The sequence below is a fragment of the Helianthus annuus genome, chromosome 17 (genome assembly GCF_002127325.2).
Source record: "Helianthus annuus cultivar XRQ/B chromosome 17, HanXRQr2.0-SUNRISE, whole genome shotgun sequence".
In the NCBI taxonomy this organism is placed as follows: Eukaryota; Viridiplantae; Streptophyta; class Magnoliopsida; order Asterales; family Asteraceae; genus Helianthus; species Helianthus annuus.
Window position 1 is genome coordinate 88013464 of NC_035449.2, and position 19647 is coordinate 88033110.

A 19647-nucleotide genomic window follows, 5' to 3' on the forward strand; every position below is an offset into this window, starting at 1 on the left:
ATGAGATCGTTGGGAAAGAGGAGCGGTTACAAGTTTCTGGAAACCGACTCAGAGGCTTTCATCCGGGATGAGAACTGTGGGAAGGAGGAGTATCCGGGGAATTGTAGCGTTATCTACCCCTCACCTCCTTGTTTTGATGAATACGGGGATGAGGAATGGTATTCTTGGTTTATCGGTGGTGATCGGAACTTACCGGGTGTTACGGTTGAAAACGGAGGTGATGCGATAGCTTCCGGTGGTCCTATGGTTGTGATAAATGGTCTGACGGCTAGTGGTGGATCTCAATCACAGTCTGTGGTATGTACTTCTTTCATGCTAGAAGAAACGGGTTTTCAAAAGGAAGGTGTTTTGAGTTCGAAAATTCAACTGAAAGGAGATTTGACTAAATCTCCTGTTAATATGGAATTTCAAAATATAATAGATAATGAAGTGGCAAAAGATATTTGGGATACTTGCCATATAGATATTTACGAAGGTGAGGTAAATTTCATTAAAGATATGGATAATAATAACGTAAATAGTGATCTTGGGAATTTTATGCATGAGGAAGGAACAAAAATATTTAATGTAGATAAGAATGGTTTAGTTGGGAAAAGTGATCATCTACAAAATGAAAACCCATCTGAGCATCATGATTTTATTATGGGTTATATTTTAAGTTTTAGCAATTTACTTTGTGGTCAAGAAATTAATGTCTGTGGTGGGTCGGTTGATTCTAGTGGGCGGTTGCTTTGTTTGGATAATAATTGTCCATCGAAACAAGGTAATAATCATGGACCTACTTTGTATTCAACAAAATGTGATGTTGTTAAAGGCATGAATTTGATTAATGAGTATAGGCCGGGTTCAAAGTGTGATGGGAGCAATTGTTCGGGAGATTACATGGAGTTGCATGAAAATCTATTGCTTATTGGAGTGTCGACTTCTAAAGCCCAACGGTTAGATAATCATATTCAGTTTGCCATCGTCCCCTTTATTGTCAATACAAATGCTACTCATTCTCCTTGGAAGTTCCGGGGTTTTGAAATATTTGATCGGGTCAATTCGTTAGTGAACAGGAGATGGTTCAGTGTTTCATTCGATCCAAGTGGTACATGTTCAAAGTTGGATAAGATGACTTGTGAAGTTAAGTTGTTTAGATGGGTCTTGATGATAATAATTAATGTGTATCGGGTTGATGTTCCCTTTGACCCAGGGGGCTTTACTCTGAAGACAAAACTCGAGGACGAGTTTTTTCGAAGAAGGGGAGTATGATGCAGGAGCATCAATGTTATCTTTTATTTATTTGAATTTTGAATTTCCTAGTTTTATGTGATTTAGTTTCCTAATATTTTTATGAGTGAGAGTTATAAATTAGGGTCTAGGGTTTATTGTTATTCAGTTTTTGATTTGATTAATGTAAAGAAAACCTTGAGGTTTCTTTGAACCATTTGGTTCCGGTCTTTGAATGAATCATTGTGTTTGAGCCATTTGATCACACGCGAAACTGCATCAGTTACAGTATTTAGTATTTATATATCAAGCCTTTTGGTTCAAGGCAATAGTTTAAATATGGTTATTGAATTATTATTATTTGACTTTTAGACGTTTAGTGATCAACCACCTAAATAACTCGCATTTTATTTAATATTTTATTAGAAATACTATAAGAAATTCCTTAATGTTTATTTGATTTTTAGAATGAACATCCTTCTGCATGAAACTTTCTTACTGTGGAATGCTCTTGTCTTGGTCTAGATTACATAAATTTGAAGGGTTTTGAAGTTGTATTCATGAAGTTGTAATCCCATGGGTCTGAGCATTTTATTTTGTTTATGATCTTAGTGGCGAAGCTTGAGATTTCCGACCGAGGTGTCGAAAACATATATACCTAAAAAAATTATAAAACTTACACCTCTCATTCTATTGGATAAGCATGTTTGGATCACAATATAAAAGATGCATATTAAAGCGGTCAATATATACGAATTCACGATCAAGTCAAAATATATTCAACAAATTTACGACATTAAAGGGTATTATTAAGGGGAGTGGGGTGGGAAGAATTCCATCACTTACAACATCCAATCAAGTTCTGTCATGTCATCAACCATTTTCTATCACTCACAACATTTTTTTTAGTGGAACTGGTCATCACTCACAACACCCAACAATACCCATCACTCACAACACTCAACAACCCATCACTCAAACAAGTTCAACGCTTGAAGAGCTCAACGCGTTGTTAATTCCATGCGTGATATTATATGGTGGCGGCGGTGTGCAAAGTGCCATCACTCGTGATGGTGGTCCATCACGGAACCACCCCCAGTCCCCTAACAACTATCTATTGTTAAAGCGAAAATGTATCTGAAAAAAAAAACGTTTAGCTCCTCCATAAATAAGAGATTGTTAATTCAAAAACATAGAATCAAGATTTGACTTGAGCACAAAAATTGAAAATGAAAACTTAGACCGTAAGTAAGAGAGAGAAGTATATTTAGAGGGGAGATATCAAGCATTCAAATGCAATTACATGTGTCAAGATTTGACCTAAACACAAAGATTTCAAAATTCAAAATGAAAACATCCGTCGTTTGTGTTATGTGATTCGTAGTTTTCAAAATCGAGGCTTCTTCTTTGGGAGATTCTTTCCAAGTAGAAGCAGGGGCGGACCTGGCATTAAACTAGCCGTAGCACGGGCTACGGCTCAACTTCTTATCAGTAGTGTAAAATTTATTTTTTTCGGAGATGAAAAATTGAGTCGTCGGAGATTTTCCGGCAATTAGTTTTCAGAAGACTTTCTGAGTTTCTGGAACAAGAGGAAGAAGATGATTCTTTCAAAAAAAAAAAAAAAAAGAAGAGGATGCAGTAAGTAAATGAAGGCTATTAATGCTCTATCTTATTTTTTAATTAATTTAAATATTACTATTTCCAAGACATACTACTTTCTCTTTTATTTTCTTAATTCATAATTCATTCAAATTAATTTAATTCATAATTAATTCAAATCAATTAATAAAATTAGAGTATATTACGGTACTCTTCTTTTAAATTATTATTTTAATAATTCGTTCAAAATAATTAATAAAGTAGGTTGGTTTCGGTTTAAAAATTGTAAGTAATTAGTTTTTGAGTTAACTTTCCTTTTACTTCCTGTGGTTTGGTCATTTTAACGGTTTTGCTCCAATAGTTTAAAAATAGCCATTTTCCTTTCTGATCTTACGAGTTTGTCACCAGTTTGCTCATTGGCTCTAACTCAGTTAAAACGTTCAATTAAAAGTAGGGGTATTTCGGTAGTTTACTCCCCGGCCCTAACTCAACTGAAACGTTTAGTTAAAAGTCGCGGTAGTTGTGGTCGGCAGGTGGTAGTTGCAGGTGGTGGTGGATGGTTGTGGATGATGGTGGTGTTTTAAATGTACTGTATAGATCTATCCATTTTCAAACTTTTTAATGAAAAAAAAAATTTATCAAATCCTTTAAGTAGTAATTAAGGTAACGTTAAAAGAATCTATTCAATCGTCTTTGTGTTTAGAGTACATTAATTGTTAAAAAAAGAAGGCGACACACGATTGTGAATATATAAACATAATATAAGTTTGATCATCTCCTTAAAATGTTTTGCATCCGCCATCGCCTAAACTATGGAAAAAAATTTATCCATTTTATGAATGTAGGTAAAAAAAAATTTGGGATACCCCTAAATTTTTCTTCTAGTTCCGCCACTGAGTAGAAGTAGGGATGGATATCTGTTATAGTCTTTTTAGTAGGCAAACACTCTAAGAAATTAGAGAAAGAACAAGTGATTTGGGGCAATTTTCTGATATATTTTCCAAAACAAAATGCAGAATTTAAACATGCTGGAGACTAAGGCTCATCACCCATGTCCCTTATTTCATGGAGATCATGCATAACTACCTACATGACATGCATCACTAACCTACTTGCAACAATTAAACATGTGACTTAAAAAAAACGTGGATCCTAAATGCAAACAAATTGCAGAATTAAATAACTTGAACCTCAATCCATAAATTTGTTGGGCTTCTGGACAAATCGAGGACAAATTGCCGTAACACTGAACAAAAAGAAAAACGAGGACAAATCGCCGTAACACCGAACAAAAAAGATCATTCATAGCCGATTGAAACGTGGACGCCGCATTAGAAAGTCCAAACGACATTACAAGAAATTCATAATGACCGTCGGTAGTCCGAAAGGCTGTTTTGTGAATATCCTGTGGTGCGACTCGGATTTGGTGATATCCCGACCGGAGATCGATCTTAGAAAAAATAGTTGCACCATGCAACTCATCCAATAATTCGTCAATGGCCGGAATAGGAAAACGATCTCGAATAGTCACGGCGTTAAGTGCCCGTTAATCTACACAGAAGCGCCAGGTGCCGTCTTTCTTTTTAACTAAAAGCACGGGTGATGAAAAAGGACTTTGACTCGGACGAATAATACCATCCTTAAGCATTTCGGTGATTAATTGGGTCATGATTTGTTTTTGGAAATGTGGGTATCTGTATGGTTTAACATTGAAAGGTCCGGTTTCGTTGTGAAGTGGAATATGGTGATCATGTGGCCGTGATGGAGGTAACGAGTGTGGTTCTGTGAATAAGGTTTGGAAGGTGTGTAACAAGGTGTGAAGTTTCGGGTCTGTGTGAGATGGTACGGTTGGTTCAAAGACAATACGCGAGCTAGTATCCATTAAAAGTGCATGAAAAGAAGCAACAGAATCATGACAAAATAATGACGAGAGTGAACTCGGGGATACCTGCTGGGACAATGGTTCACTGCGAAGAGTTGTGAGAACACCCGAATGCCGAAAAGACAATTCTGGAATCGAGAAGTTAGCTGTGATGGATCCCAATGTACTTAACCAAGAAATTCCCAAGACGACGTCGGCGCCCTGTACTGGAAAAAACGAAAAACAGAATCTGGAAATTTGTTTTTTGGAGTTGAAGTGGAACATCCGGACAATAGCCTTCACAATGTATAAACTGGCCGTTCCCCACCATGAACGCAAACGGTTGAAGAGATTTGGTGGGTAGGTGGAGTGACGCCGCAATCCGAGGTTGGATGATATTATGCGTGCTTCCACAATCAATCAATACAGTGACGGGTTTACCATTGATATACGCCGTAACGCGTAACGTTTGAACGGAACACAAACCGAAAAATACCGCATCGGACAGAGACATGAATTGTGGAGGTTGCTGATCATCGGAGGTGGTTTGTTCAGGGAATTCCGGTAAGGGGGACTGATCGTCGTTATCAGGGAAGTATTTTTCCAGGCACCGGAAACAGAGGCCCTCTTTGCGACGTTGTTGGATCGCTTCGGGGGAAAGCTTGGTAAATGGTAATGGTTTCGGAGGAGATGGTAACAACGGAGGTGTAGGGTTGGTCTGATTTTTAGGAGATGTAGTTGAAGTTGTTGGCTGGGGTGATAAAGGGGTAAACTGGGTAGTCATGGATGTCGAGGCTGTATAAGATTTAGAAGGCCAAGACTGTTTGGGCTTCGCAGAGTGGGCCAATTTATCCTCCACACGACAGGCCAGGCCAGTGGCTTCATAAAGAGAAGTGGGCCGGATAATTGCAAGCTCCGATTGAATTTCTGGTTTAAGCCCAGATAGAAAACAATTAAGTAGGGTTTGGGGAGATAACCCTGTGATTCTGTTACTGAGACGTTCGAACTCAGTCTGGTATTCTGTCACCGACGAGGATTGTCGGAGTTTGAACAGCGTAGCCTCGTGATTTTCGAAGGTCGATGGTCCGAAACGCAACTCAACGGATCGTTTGAAATCGGTCCACGAGCCGAGTAATCGGTTATTCGACTGGTGTTGGTACCATGAGAGCACATCACCGATAAAATGGAAGCAGGTGATTGTCACACGTTCAGCCGGAGGTGTTTGGTAGTATGTATAATAGTTTTCCGCTTGGAATATCCAAGCAAGTGGGTCAGAGCCATCGAATAATGGGAGTGATATCTTCGGCGGCCGTAGGGTATTAAGAGGGTGTTGTTGCGCGGGTTTGGGGCCGAGGTTGGTTGAGTCGAGGTTTGAAGGTCCGGAGGCAATTTGCTCCGTCAATTGTGTGATGTGATTGACCAGCGGGCTGTGTTGTCGGTTTGGCCATCAAGTTTGGTATTGAGGTTTGAAGTGTCTTGAACAAGGGTAGCTAGGGTGTTTTTAATGTCGGTTTGGGCGTTGGCAACGGTGGTGGAAATTTGGATCAATTGGTTCAACTGGTCGGTGATGGTAGGAGGAAGATCATCGGTACCCGATTGATCTTTGCGAGGCGGCATAGCGGAAGGTGGAACGAGAATGAAAGCACCAAGATGTTATAGCCTTTTTTAGTAGGCAAACACTCCAAGAAATTAGAGGAAGAACAAGTGAGTTGGGGCAATTTTCTGATATATTTTCCAAAACAAAATGCAGAATTTAAACATGCTGGAGACCAAGGCTCATCTCCCATGTCCCTTATTTCATGGAGATCATGCATAACTACCTACATGACATGCACAACTAACCTACTTGCAACAATTAAACATGTGACTTAAAAGAAACGTGGATCCTAAATGCAAACAAAATGTAGAATTAAATAACTTAGAGCTTCAATCCATAAATCTGTTGGGCATCTGGACATTTCGCTAGGGCCTGTTGACTGCAGATGGACCTGATGCGACTGGATCTGCTGTTGGGCCAGCCCGAGTTGTATCAATATCCAATAAAAATTCTTCACACGGATTGGGGTGTAAACACATTTGCAATTTGGATTCAAAGTGAAGAAAGTGTTTGGAAAGTACCAACTTGACAATTTTTTTTACTTTTCTTACAGATATGTTTATAAAGTTTACATCTATGTTTGTGTAAAATATTTTTGGCCCAACTCGCACTGGATCAAAAAGTTCTCGTGGTTCTCGCAACTTGGTGGTGGTTCTCATTTGAACCGATTCTATGGGAGAGTTATATTGAGAACGCTAAATATTGCAAGAACCGTGAGAACGAATGAAAAAACCAATCAAAACCGAATTTTTTAATACAAACCTCATTGTAATAAAAATACAACATTAAAAAAGAATTTACAACATCAAATAATTCATTCCCCTCTCAAAATCACTCTTACTAGATTTTTTACACGTGTAAATATAACAAATTTACACATGTGTAAATGGCAAACTTACACATGTGTAAATTTTCTTTATTTATGAATTCACGAAAATTTTAACGTGGTAAATTTAATTCCTAACATTGTATTCGAATAATAATGCAAGTGTAAAAAGAAATTTTGGATTGAATTGTTTTTGACTAAGTTCTCGTGGTTTTTTCATTCGTTCTCACGGTTTTCGCGATATTTAACGTTCTCATTTAAACCCTCCCATATATATATATATATATATTATCTTTTAGGTCGTGTTTTTATTTTACTTTCATATTTATATATTTATTTAAAAAAATGTTGTTTTTTAATTTATTTTATTAAAAAAAAACTCAATTGATAGAAATGGTTCAAGTCATGGGTGGCGGTAACTGATTTAGGGTGTCCGGAGTAGTGCGGCAAAGGGGAGTGACAAAGGGTTTTGCCGCGCGGTAACACCGCCACCGACTCCTTTGCCGCTCGGTTTCATTGCCAAATCGGTGTAGGCTTGCCGAAGTGGTGAAGGGAGGGTATGAGAGAGAAAGGGCAGTGTGAGGTGGGGTCCATTCCAATTTCAACCAATCACACATTTTTTTAAATAGTTTACCACTTCACCAAGTGTCTAACCATTGCTAACACTTTTGAGCATATTTTACCACTTTGACATGACACATTCTCATTAGTTGATTTTTTAGTTTGCCACTCTCAAGTATTTAATCACTCCTTACACCCTTAGTGTTAATGTGATAGAGTTAGATGGAATGAGATGGGAGCTTGTGGTTTTTTAGTGATGGTGTGACAGATGCCCCTCCCTCTTAGTCCTTATTGTTATAGGATTGCCATCAATAATGACATTAGCAACTATTAAATTAGCAGTCATGAATATGATCATTAGCAGGAGTCAAGTTAGCTCATACTAGCATATCCACACAACCTCAATATGTTCCCATAAGACGAAATGCAACATAAGATTTGTTAGGCTGGAGGGTGTGGTTGGAGCCTCTTAGGGGCTTTATCAGGCCACGTTAGCGTCACCTAGGATCCACCTCAGCCATGGAGTCCCCTTTAATTTGCATGGTGTGAATGAAGCCCGTATTAAACAAAATTAAAAAAAAAAGATTTCGTTGGTTTAAATCAAATGGGCCCCTCCTATAGCGCCCTTCTTCATCGTTACCATGATGGAGCCCCTCCTATAGCGCCCCCCTTTAAATCCGAGGGTGTGAAGGTATAGCGCCCCGAAGCGCTATAGATGATGAGTTGGCGGGGATGACGCCCCCACACCCTTAAGCCTTAAGATACTCATCCGGAAACCGACTTTCTCTCTTTTTGAGGTAACTTAAATGTGTTAGTTTTCTTATTTTGTAAAGGGAGTAAAATACTTCTGTATTTAACATATTATTTGATCTTTATATTATCAAATAAGAGGCAGACTCTGTTTATTCCAAATCAAACCAGTATCCTAAAGTTTTAATACTAGGACATGAATGCTTTTGCTTCATAAATTTAGAGCAATTAGACAATTGGGTCCAAAAACCCACTAAAAGCTCTATTTTTTTTTTTTTTCTAAAATGAAAGTTTGGTTAGAGAAGATGGAACTTACCAAGTGTTTCTCCTGTGATGTTAATCATTTGGTGCTTTTGGTTCGTATGAATTTAATAAAACTAGGGGTATTCGTCGTGTCGCGCGTTGCGCGACATTACATGTTAGATTAACACGCGACATTACATGTTAGATTCATTTGCTTACGGCTGCAAGCATTCCTGATGTTAACAACTTTTCGTTAATTAATCATGTTGCTGTATATGATGTGGCGGGGTACGGGTACATAACGCATGTCAAGTGTAAAACATAGAGGATTCATGATAACGCAAAGCAATAATAACATAAGGACACGAATCATCTTGCATATTTGAATGCCCATTGTGACCAACATAGTACCAGTGAGATACATAACGTATACCAATAATAGAAGAGATTAAATCTCCAGCTTCATCAAATTCTAGATCTAATTGCAATGATCCCATCTTATTAGGAAGAAGTGCACATGAAAGAACAGGGTGCTCATCCCTCACATTGCATTGCACCAAACTTTTAAGTGTTGCAGTTCCAAAAGTCAATGCTGCCAAAAACATATAGGGGAAAAATCAAAATGACAAAAAAAATATATATATATATATTAAATAAACTTAAACTATCAAAACATATGTGTGACCCAGATCTGCTAAAGTTCATCAGTAGTGCATGAAGTGTACTCTTAAGTGCCTAACCATGATGCTAATCACATCTAAATTGGTCTTGTACATGATTAAATGTAAATGAAATTAATTAATTGCGATCATAACAAAGTTTAGCACGTTGAGTCTGATGGAAGTGTTTACCTTGTTTTTTAGCCGATTGGCTGATGTCAGCTCATGGATTCAGTTATAGGTCAGCGTTGCTGGTGTTGTTGCTGAGTTTGTAGTTGTGTTGATGGTGTGTTCATCATGTTCGCAGCAGATCTAGGCCAGCTCGCATATGGCGCCAGTGATGTTGTTATGTTATCAAAGAATGATGTCCCACTCCCGCCTGGAGAAGCAGCTGCTCTTTACTAAATCTGACTTTATATTCAACTCCACGACCTGTTGACCCGTGACCCATAAACAATAACTAAACCCCACACTAATGTAAAACAAAGAGAGTTGCGAGTTGTGAGGTGGATGGAAAGAAAATGACAAATACACTACAGCATTACTATGATTTTTCTCAACACTATTTAGGCCTTAGCTGCACAAACAAACACATTAACAGATGATTAAGAAGAGTCAAAATCAATACAAACCTGCTGAAAATCACCAGCCTCTTTGACCCGTTCAAACCCGCCACCCGACTATATATATCACTCTATGACCCGCTGACCCGTGATTGCTAAAGCGGTTGGTGTGAGAGTATAAACCCAACATTTTTTGCCATATAATCTATGTCCCATATCTTGCAATGGTTTCCGACTTTCCGTCTGTAACAAAAGCGAATGTAATTACAAAAGATGTAATCAATAAAAAAGACAAAACACAAAGTACCAGTGTTCTTCTTTAGTCCATCGAGTCGCATTCTTCTTGTCCTTTTCTCCACATTTTTATCCAATAACTGTCGCTAACAACTCCAAAGCCAAATTCGCAACTGCTTACTCTTCTTTTTTCACCCTAACAACAAATTCCTCGCCAATAGCATCACCATCTTCATCAAGATAATCGTGTTCGTACTTCATAGTACTCTTTCACCTCGTCCGTCGTCTTGCCCTGATCACATTGGCTAACTATTGCCACCGTCCGGTAACTTTTTTTTGTGTGTGGATACACAAAACACATTCCACACAAAACACAAACCCAGCTTCAACAATCTGTACGCGAGCATGGTTAAAACAATAATCCATAACCTAGTATATAACCTTGGGCATAGAAAGAGTTTTTTTTAAATTTTTTTTTTTTTTTTTTTACAAAATGAGCTATTTGTGACAATCTTAAATGATACACACTGAATATCGTAATAACATCATAATTTAATAAGGCGTTCTAACATGTTTTTTTATCTGAATATCCAAGATTAATGAAGAGAACATAAACTTTTTTAAGAACTTGCAAATGAAGAGAACATAAACTTTTTTAAGAACTTGCCTGATGCGGTGTCTTGCAGGGTAGAAAATTTTCCTAAATCTGAGTTAATAACCTGCATATTTCAAACGATTAGAAGATAAGTGAAGGAATAATGTTGATGTCAATAAACCCACAATGATTTCAACAATAACCAACAAAACAATAATTCATTGCTATACTTTTTATGAAATTGTATGGACATTTAACTTACCCATCCTTAGAATTAGCGAAAAGTATCCAATTAGCAGCAGATAAATGTGTGGCTATTAATACATATGTATAATGCAACCAGTTCCGATATAAAAAGAGCATTACATACCATCACGTTGCATAGATTCAGAGGCTCAGAGAGGGTGTAAATGAAGGACATAACCGTGGCTGCATTGGAGGTTGCAGGTGAACATCTACCATCTCTCAAACATGCCACACCACGGTGCAATCCTTAACTCGGTTTACACCCACACAATCATCATTGCCTCAGTAACCCAAACGCCAAAAACAGAATCATAGACCAAATGCATGTAGCTGCATCATCAAAGGAGCTCTATAAATCACAGATTTATATGTATACAATATACATGATCTGTAGAAACCCTAACCAGCAAAAATAATACATAAGCAACTTAGGGTTTCATTATTCAAATCAAGAACATCTCAGATGAAGAAACCCATCGTGATCGGTACATCGTAGATAAAAGCAACCACCACCCATCAAAGTCGGTTAGAGTCTCAGCATAGGAAACCCTAGCCATCATCGACCCCTAACAAAGGAAACCGAAAAATAGGCATAGTCAACAATTGCCGCCACCATAGGAGCCCATGAACGGACGCCGTCAACAACCAACGTCTCATGTTTGAAACCCTATCCATTATTGAGTGGCCACAATGGAAACCCCCAAAAACCAGAAGGCAGCCCTGACCAGGCCTGCGATTGGAACCCACCGCCGTCATCTCCCTCGTTTCCTGCATTCTAGATCTAACAAAATACTGAACATGCAATAGAAATAGGGTTACCGGAAGTGGATCGAAACCCTAACCGCTTGACCACCGCCTCATCGCTCTCCGGCACAAACCGTGTCCGTCGCCGCCTAAGACCACCGCAATGACAATAATTCCGTGACAGACCCTACTCTGGGCTACCAAAGACAACCACCACCACAATGATCAAAACTCCGTCGTGTGTTGCTGACGACGACGAGCAGGTTTGGATACCGGCGGAACCGTCGTCATCATCGGCCCCTCTCTCTCTCTCTAACACAGGTTTCTCCAGGTTTTAACTTTTAACTGTTGGGGAGAAGCAAATTACAAAAGTGCCATTACACTGTTCATTGCGTTTGGTTTTTAATATATGGGTAATTTAAGGGAATCAGAATCCAAATTCCATCTATTAAGATATTTGGTTCACAAAATTTAATCTCAATTCCAATCATCATGTGTTTAGTTCACAATAAAATTGTAATTGAAATTGGGCATGAATTAAACTAAATTCATTGAAATCTTGGACTGTTTCGACCCGCATCGTTTCAACCGAAACAGTTTCGACCCGAACCGTTTTGACCCGCACGTTTCGACTCGAATGGTTGGACACGCCGTTTCCACCCGTACCGTTTCAACTCAAAGCGTTTCGACGCATACCGTTTTGACGCGAACCATTTCGACTCGAACCATTTTGACGCGAACCGTTTGGAACCGAACCGTTTTGACTCGAACCATTTGCAACCGAACCATTTCCACCCATAGCGTTTCGTGTTGAATCATTTTGACGCGTACTGTTTCGACACGAACCATTTCGACTCGAACCGTTTCGACGAGAATCACTTTGACGCGAACCGTTTGCAACCGAACGTTTTGACCAGTACCATTTCGACTCGAACCGTTTGGAACCGAACCGTTTTTACCCATACCGTTTCCACCTGTACCGTTTCTACCCGAACCGTGGGTGCTGGGTGCCGGGGTGATGGATTCGAATTCATTTGACAACTAAACACATCAAAAATGGAGTTGAGATTCCAATTCAAATTTTAAATTTCAAATCAAATTCCTTCAAATTCTAATTCCAATACAAGTTCTAATTCCAAAATATTCCATGAACCAAACGCACCCTTCCAAGTGACTTAAAGCTTCGGATAAATATCCATTGATTTCAACTTTGTTAAGATGACAATGGGAAAAGGGAGTCCTACGGACACAGATATTGAAATTTTAGAGTTTTGATAGTTAATTTTGACATTTATATATATTTTGATCCAATTTTTTACAATAAAATTGGGAATCCTACCAATACATTGCAAGTGAGAATTTATCATTATCTTATATCACCAAAATACACTACAAGAAACTGGCACCTTTAGCGGCGACAACTGTCGCCGCTATTGCCCAGCTTTGTCGTCGCTATTACCTTCCGCTAAAGGGTCGTCGGTATTGATGGGTCGCTATTGACCTGGTTTATCTCGTCAAATACCTCTATGGTGAAACATGTCCCCTTTGAAATCTCGTTTACATTTGGCTAAATTGCACTTTTCGTCCTTTATGTTTCAGGGTTTTTGCAGGCGCTGTCCTTTAAGTTTAAAAATTACACTCTATGTCCTTTATGTTTGCAACCTATAACAGGCGGTGTCCTTTATGTTTGCAACCTATAACAGGCGGTGTCCTATATGTTTGCAACCTATAACAGGCGGTGTCCTTTCTCATAAACCCAGAAAGGACACCGCCTGTTATAGGTTGCAAACATAAAGGACATAGAGTGTAATTTTTAAACTTAAAGGACAGCGCCTGCAAAAACCCTGAAACATAAAGGACGAAAAGTGCAATTTAGCCTTTACATTTAATAAACAAACAATATGAACTTATTTTTTCTATCATTTAGTTAAAGAACAAATATAAACGGCCAATTGGATTTTAACACCTCTAACTTTGAAGAATTGGCCGATAACACCCGCAACTAACACTTTGATCCGTGACACCCCAAACTTTTAATTTTGTTTGTGCTGGCACCACTCAGTTAAATATTTACTAACTAGGTTTGTTTCTTATCATACGTGGCACATACTTGATGAGGTGGACAGGGTTACGTGGCGAATGATCAGGAATGACCCAAACACTAAACAGTCCCCAGTGTTCATCTTTCAAAACCTTCACCGACTACCGTGTAAACAACCATGAAACACCACCGTCCACCACCGAAACCCCTTTTATCGTCACCATCAACTACTACCATCCCACACTAACCTGTATCTACCTAACCCAAAACTACCATCCATAGTCCAAGTTCACCCCCTGCCTCTCTTCCATTCCAACATTAACAACCATCCCCACCATGTAAACATCACTAACCGGCGGTGAGGAAGTGTCTACACCGCCGGCATCAACATCAGAAACCAAAAATTCAATCATTAAATCCACATTTGAGTCTTCTAAATGGATTTGACTGAATAAAGAACAGTGAATTCTTACCGGAAACTCCTAAATTGTTGTCTTACGCCACTGCAAGAGCCATGGCAGCAACGGTTCTTTGCCGGAACCTCTTCACGTCACCACCATGTTCATCATCACGTCACCACCATGTTCTTTGCCGGAACCTTTACTCGGTGACGGAGACGAAGCGCAAATAACAAATGGAGACCTTTTTCATTACTCGGTTACATAGATCTGGGCCGGAAATCGTTACTATGAGAAGACTTTCCGCTTGCCGGAGACTTATTTTTCTTCAGGCGATGTGGGGTTTCTGGTGGCGGCATTGTAAGCTTTGAGAACAACAATGCCAGCTACCCTCACATTTTGCTTCTTATAACATGTCTTAGCCACGTCATCGGTGCCATGTAGGATTAATGATGCCATGTAGGATGGAAGACTAACTCAGTTAGTCATTTTTTAACTGAGTGGTGAAATGAAAAACAAAATTAAAAGTTTGGGGTGTCACAGATCAAAGTGTTAGTTGCGGGTGTTATCGGTCAATTCTTCAAAGTTAGAGGTGTTAAAATCCAATTGGCCAATATAAACACATGTCTGATTTGTTGATATATGTTTGAATGTTTGTTTTTTTATCACTTATGACTTATGTTTGTTCGTTTAGTCCATTTATGTTCGCTAGTTTACATTTTAAATATTCTGGCCAATTACATTTTAGTTTAGTTCTATGAAATTAAAATATCACCTCTTACGATTTATTCTAGTTTTAATTTATTAATTTTCTATGTTGAACAGATTGATGTTTACGTTTACATTTGATTGGTGTTCATTTAGCTATATTCGTCCATCTATGTCCAATAATGTTTGGCCATTTTACTTCCGTATATTATTCGTTTATAAAAGCGAACATAAACGAACATGAACACAATCATTTTCTTAACGGCAGATAATAATATTTGTTTTCTTTACACAAATAAACTGTTTAATTTCCAAGAAATTGGTTTACATTATATTATGCATGGTGTACTCTTCCACCTAACATAAATTCTTAAATTGGGCAATCAACCCGACTATACCAACTTTCTTTTCTTCCACAAAAACGTTACATGGAATTTCAAGGTCGATCAGTGGTATTTTGATTGTCATTTCTGATCACTTGGTACAAAATTACCTGTGCAGTGCATGCTTCTTTTAGTCCCAACGCATCCCCTTTTCGTGCAAGATCTTTCGCATATCTCATGACTGATTGATACTGCGAGTTGTGAATCAAACTCATAAATGCTAAGTATCTCCTTAGAGTTTATGGATTTAATTATGTATACCAATATGGAAAAATAGATCTTCACAATACCGAATCTTTCTTTTGCTTGAAGGGTTTAATTTTGCCTAAAGCAGGTTGTGGGGTCCCCCTACGTTTGCAAGATGTGGAGAGAGGTTCAATAGTTGGATTTTGTTGTTTGCTCAAGATCCTCCACTGAAATGTGTTCAGCTTCAGGTGTCGGAGCAAAGAGAATGTGTGTTTTGAATATGAAGAAAACCGACTTGCATGGAACAAGTACTCAAGAACAATGACCAGAGATCCCAATGGAATCAGGGCTGATCGGAGCATGTCTCTAACACTAAATGAAGTGTCAATTTATAGGAAAGGTTATCTCCCAAAGAAGAGACCATTGACTAGTGAAATAAGCTTGCAGTTGGGGACTTACCCTTTTGAGGGTTGAAACGCTTTGACCTGCGGGTAAAAGACTACCTTCTGTGCACTTGTCTTACTTTTGCGGCTAGGAGAGTTGGTGAACTAATCAGAGACATGACTGATTACTGTGCACGTGCTGCTTTATCCTAGCTCCAGGGTTTTTAACCTTTGAACCTTTTACCCTATTAAGCATTCATGTGTTTAAGTCATTTTATTTGGTCTTGAGCTACCCCCGTCATCAGCCCCCCAAGTCAGAGGTTTTTGGGAAATGAGCTCAAAGACTTCTGACTTTTACACATTTATTTGTATTGCTTAAAGGCTTCAAGGCTTGAAGGCTTAAAGGGTTCGTTGCAGTTGAGTTTTTTGAAATTTGAATTTTGACAAGACAGTTGATATGACTGATGGCGGTTTCTGTAGAGGGCAGGTTAATTAACTGCCGTGTAATCATAACCTCTATTGATTTTTATTTTTTATTTATTGTTCAAGGCAACCAACAATCTTTCTCCATTTTCTTTCAAGTTTCTTCCATTTTCCCGTTTCCGTTTTCCAGGTTAGTTCCGATTTATTTGTGTGTTTTACTTGTTCTTTACTTTTGATCATGGGTGCTCGGAAAGATCTTTCCGTTAGTTATTCATGCCTCTTCCAAGAGGAAGTGGAGAACTTCTGTATGGATTGGGGAATTGGTTTTAAGTTTAATCCGGTTGCACCGGGTTGTGATAAGTCCGTTGATCAATGTCCCCCTGATTCGATTGCTCTGTACTGTCGGCACTTTGAATTTTCCAACCTTCGTCATCCTTTTTCGCTTTTGGTTTTGAACGTTTTGGAGTATTATCGGGTTTCCTTTGGTCAAATTCATCCGAAGGGCATGGCTAGGGTTTTACACTTTGAAGTTTTATGTCGTGCTTGTGGTTATGACCCTTCATTGCTGTTATTCCGTCGGTTTTTTCGTTTGGCAAAAAACGGTGATTGGTTCACCTTTGAGACTTCCAAGGTTGAAGTTTGCCTAATCTCCTCCATGGTTACCATACTTGGTACTTGGAAAAATCGTTTTTTCGGGGTTTCTGATTCTATTATCCCCTTCGAAATGGTGTGGAGGCACCCGGATGCCGTTCTCAATGAACCGGAACCTTCCGAGTCTGATTTGAATGAAGTTTTTCTTAAAGCCATCCGAGAGTGCCCTTCAAGGGTTCGTCCTTTTCCCGAGCATTTGCTAGTTCTGTTAGGTGTTAGCAAATTGTGGGATAGGGCTAATCGGGATCCTGTTCTTATGAGGAATGGCCAGGGTATGCTTTTTCTTTGTTTTGCCTCTTTGGGATATTTTTATTTGCTGGCTTATTTGTTTAAAAATATTTTGCAGTCATGTCTGTTTTGGACTTTATCAAGAGTGATGATACTCTGATGTTGTTTTCACGGATGTTCAAGCCGCTGAAGGGGATGATGCTGTTGCTAGGGGTGTAGAACAAAGGTTTGAAGATGCTGGTTATGTTAGTGTTTCCAACGTCAAGGGTTTCACTAAGCCTGCTGCTCCCAAGGCTTCAACCCTCGTTCTACTCGTCGTTTGTTAAGGAGTGCACCTCAATCCACTTCCTCTGATCCAGTGGAATTGAGTGTTGATATTGAGGCTTCCGAAGGTCAAGATGTTGATGTTGATGTTGAGAAGGAGAAAAAGTTGGTTATTCATGGTAAGAAGAAGGCTTCAGCCAAGAAGGTTATGACTACTCCTGTTCAGGGTTCCTCGAGCAGAGACGTTGAAGGGTTGAACGAAGATGAGGTTTATGTTCCTGATTGGACTGTGAAGGTTGGTGATAGTTTCAAAGATCCTACTGTTTGTGCTAATGTGTTAGCTCACTTTGCTCCTCCTGGCGTTTGTGGTGCTATATCTGAAATGGAAAGTGACCATTTCATTTCAAGGTTGATGCTGAGTTCCTGCAACCTTTCTGCCTTGGTGGCTGAGGGTGTTACCCGTTTTCAGAAGGGGATGCAGGAATATGAGGAGTTTTCTAAGAAGAATGAAAAAATGAAGTCTTCAATGGCTGCAATGAAGAAGGAGATTGATGGGTTTTCAAAGAAAGAAGAAGCTTGGGTCAAGAAGGTGGGTGAATTGACAAGGAGGCACGAGATTGAGGTAAATGATCTCAGGAAAAGCTTCGAAGCTGACCGGTTGAAGTTAATGGCTGATAGGGAGGACTTGGTTGTTCAACAGAAGGCTTTCGATGCAGAAAAAGATGGTTTGAAGGCTTCCGTTGTTCTAGCCACTGGTGATAACCAGTGGCTTATCCAGCAAGGCTTCCATCAGGTTGTTACCTACCTTCTTCATTCCAACGAGTTCAACTTTGCCCTTGGAGAGGTTTATACGAAGCTATTGAACTTGGGGAAACATCAAGGCCTTATTGCCGGCTTTAAACTTCATGAGTCTGGCCAGGCCTTGGAGCAATCTCCCCTTTTTCGTCCTGATGCTTCCGAAGTGTTCAAGGCTTCTGTCCAGCAGATGGAGAGGTTAACTTACCCGTATGTAAGTCAAGTTGCTGATTGCTTTGGTAAAGCTCTTTTTGTCTTACAGGAACTGAAGCCGGCTGGGCTTAATGAAAAAGTTTGTGCTGAGGTGTTTGATTCTTTATCCAAGAAACGTTCTCGCTCTGGAGATAGTGATGAAACCTTTTCAGATGATGTCGATGTATTTAAGGAAGCCAGTTTCCAAGGTTCAGCTGTTGGTAGTGATGGTGGGTCAAAGTCTAAGAAGTCAAAGAAGGCCAAGAAGGTTAAAGGTGATGGTTCCGGGGCTTCTAAGCCTCCTGTTGATGTTTGAAAAACATTCGTAGCTTTCTTAGCACCCAAAAATAGTTAAATGGTTTGTATGCTATCTTAAACAATTTTAGGTTGTGCAGGAACCCCTAAGGTTCCTGCTTTGTGGTTGTGGTTTGGCCTTGGTTGCCGTTTGAACAATTTCTTAGGTTTACAAGCCACTAAGGCTTGCTTTAACTTTGCTTGGATGTTTGGAAGTCTGTTAAGGCTTCCTCTATTATGTTACTAAGTTTCCACTTGTGTTATATTTTTTGTGTTTGTGCCTGTTTTGTAAGGCAGCTTGGTTGGCTTCAAGCCTTCAAGGCTTCTGGCTGTTTGAAAGTTTATAACTTGGTTGGCTTCAAGCCTCCAAGGCTTCTGGCTGTTTGAATGTTTATAGCTTGAAGCCTTCAAGGCTTCCGGTTACTACTTTAGTTTTATGACTTGATGTCTTGGTTTGTATTTTTGAGTTTTGGGTTTTGGGTTTTGTGCAACCTTTTTACTTATGTTGTTGCATTGCCCCTTGAATTATTTCTTTATAGTGTTGTCTTTGTTGAGTTTGTGTTGTCTTTATGTTTTTCATACCTTAAAGGGTTCAGTGCTGCAGTCACTTAGTGATGGGGAGTCTAAAACACGAGCCTTAAAAGTATTATCTTGTGTGATTTAATATGGTTTATGCGATTATATGTTTCGAATATAGTAACAACGAGAGTTTGTGGTTTTATAGGTTAGTCGACTTAAACCGGTAAAGTTGGAGTGTTTAGTGATGAACCGGAACGACCGTGGATGGAAGTCAAGACATATTACATTATTCGGTATATGTTTCGGGTCAAAAGAGATTGCTTGGATGCGCTAGACACATAAAAGAATGAAGTTCAGGGGCTTATTTGCCATTTCATGAAAGTTGTGATGTTGAAAATATACAATAACTGATCCAGCAGCTTTCAAACGTAGGCTACGTGTAACACCCCGTGTTTCGAAAGTCAAAGTCAAAGTCAAGATTGAAGTCAAAGG

The 19647-nt window shown here is 39.1% G+C and overlaps 2 long non-coding RNA genes across 2 annotated transcripts; both read right to left on the bottom strand.

Annotated features, from left to right (window-relative positions):
- Nucleotides 1-8978: 8978 nt before the first annotated feature.
- Nucleotides 8979-10497, bottom strand: LOC110922294. The gene is made up of 4 exons (XR_002583042.2): nt 10179-10497; nt 9941-10114; nt 9501-9740; nt 8979-9241 (listed from the first exon to the last, which is right to left on the bottom strand). It is a non-coding gene; the product is annotated as an uncharacterized LOC110922294 (long non-coding RNA).
- Nucleotides 10498-10522: 25 nt separating this feature from the next.
- On the bottom strand, nt 10523-12061 carry LOC118489027. The gene is made up of 3 exons (XR_004885819.1): nt 11766-12061; nt 10963-11276; nt 10523-10824 (listed from the first exon to the last, which is right to left on the bottom strand). It is a non-coding gene; the product is annotated as an uncharacterized LOC118489027 (long non-coding RNA).
- Between the last annotated feature and the right edge of the window lie 7586 nt (nt 12062-19647).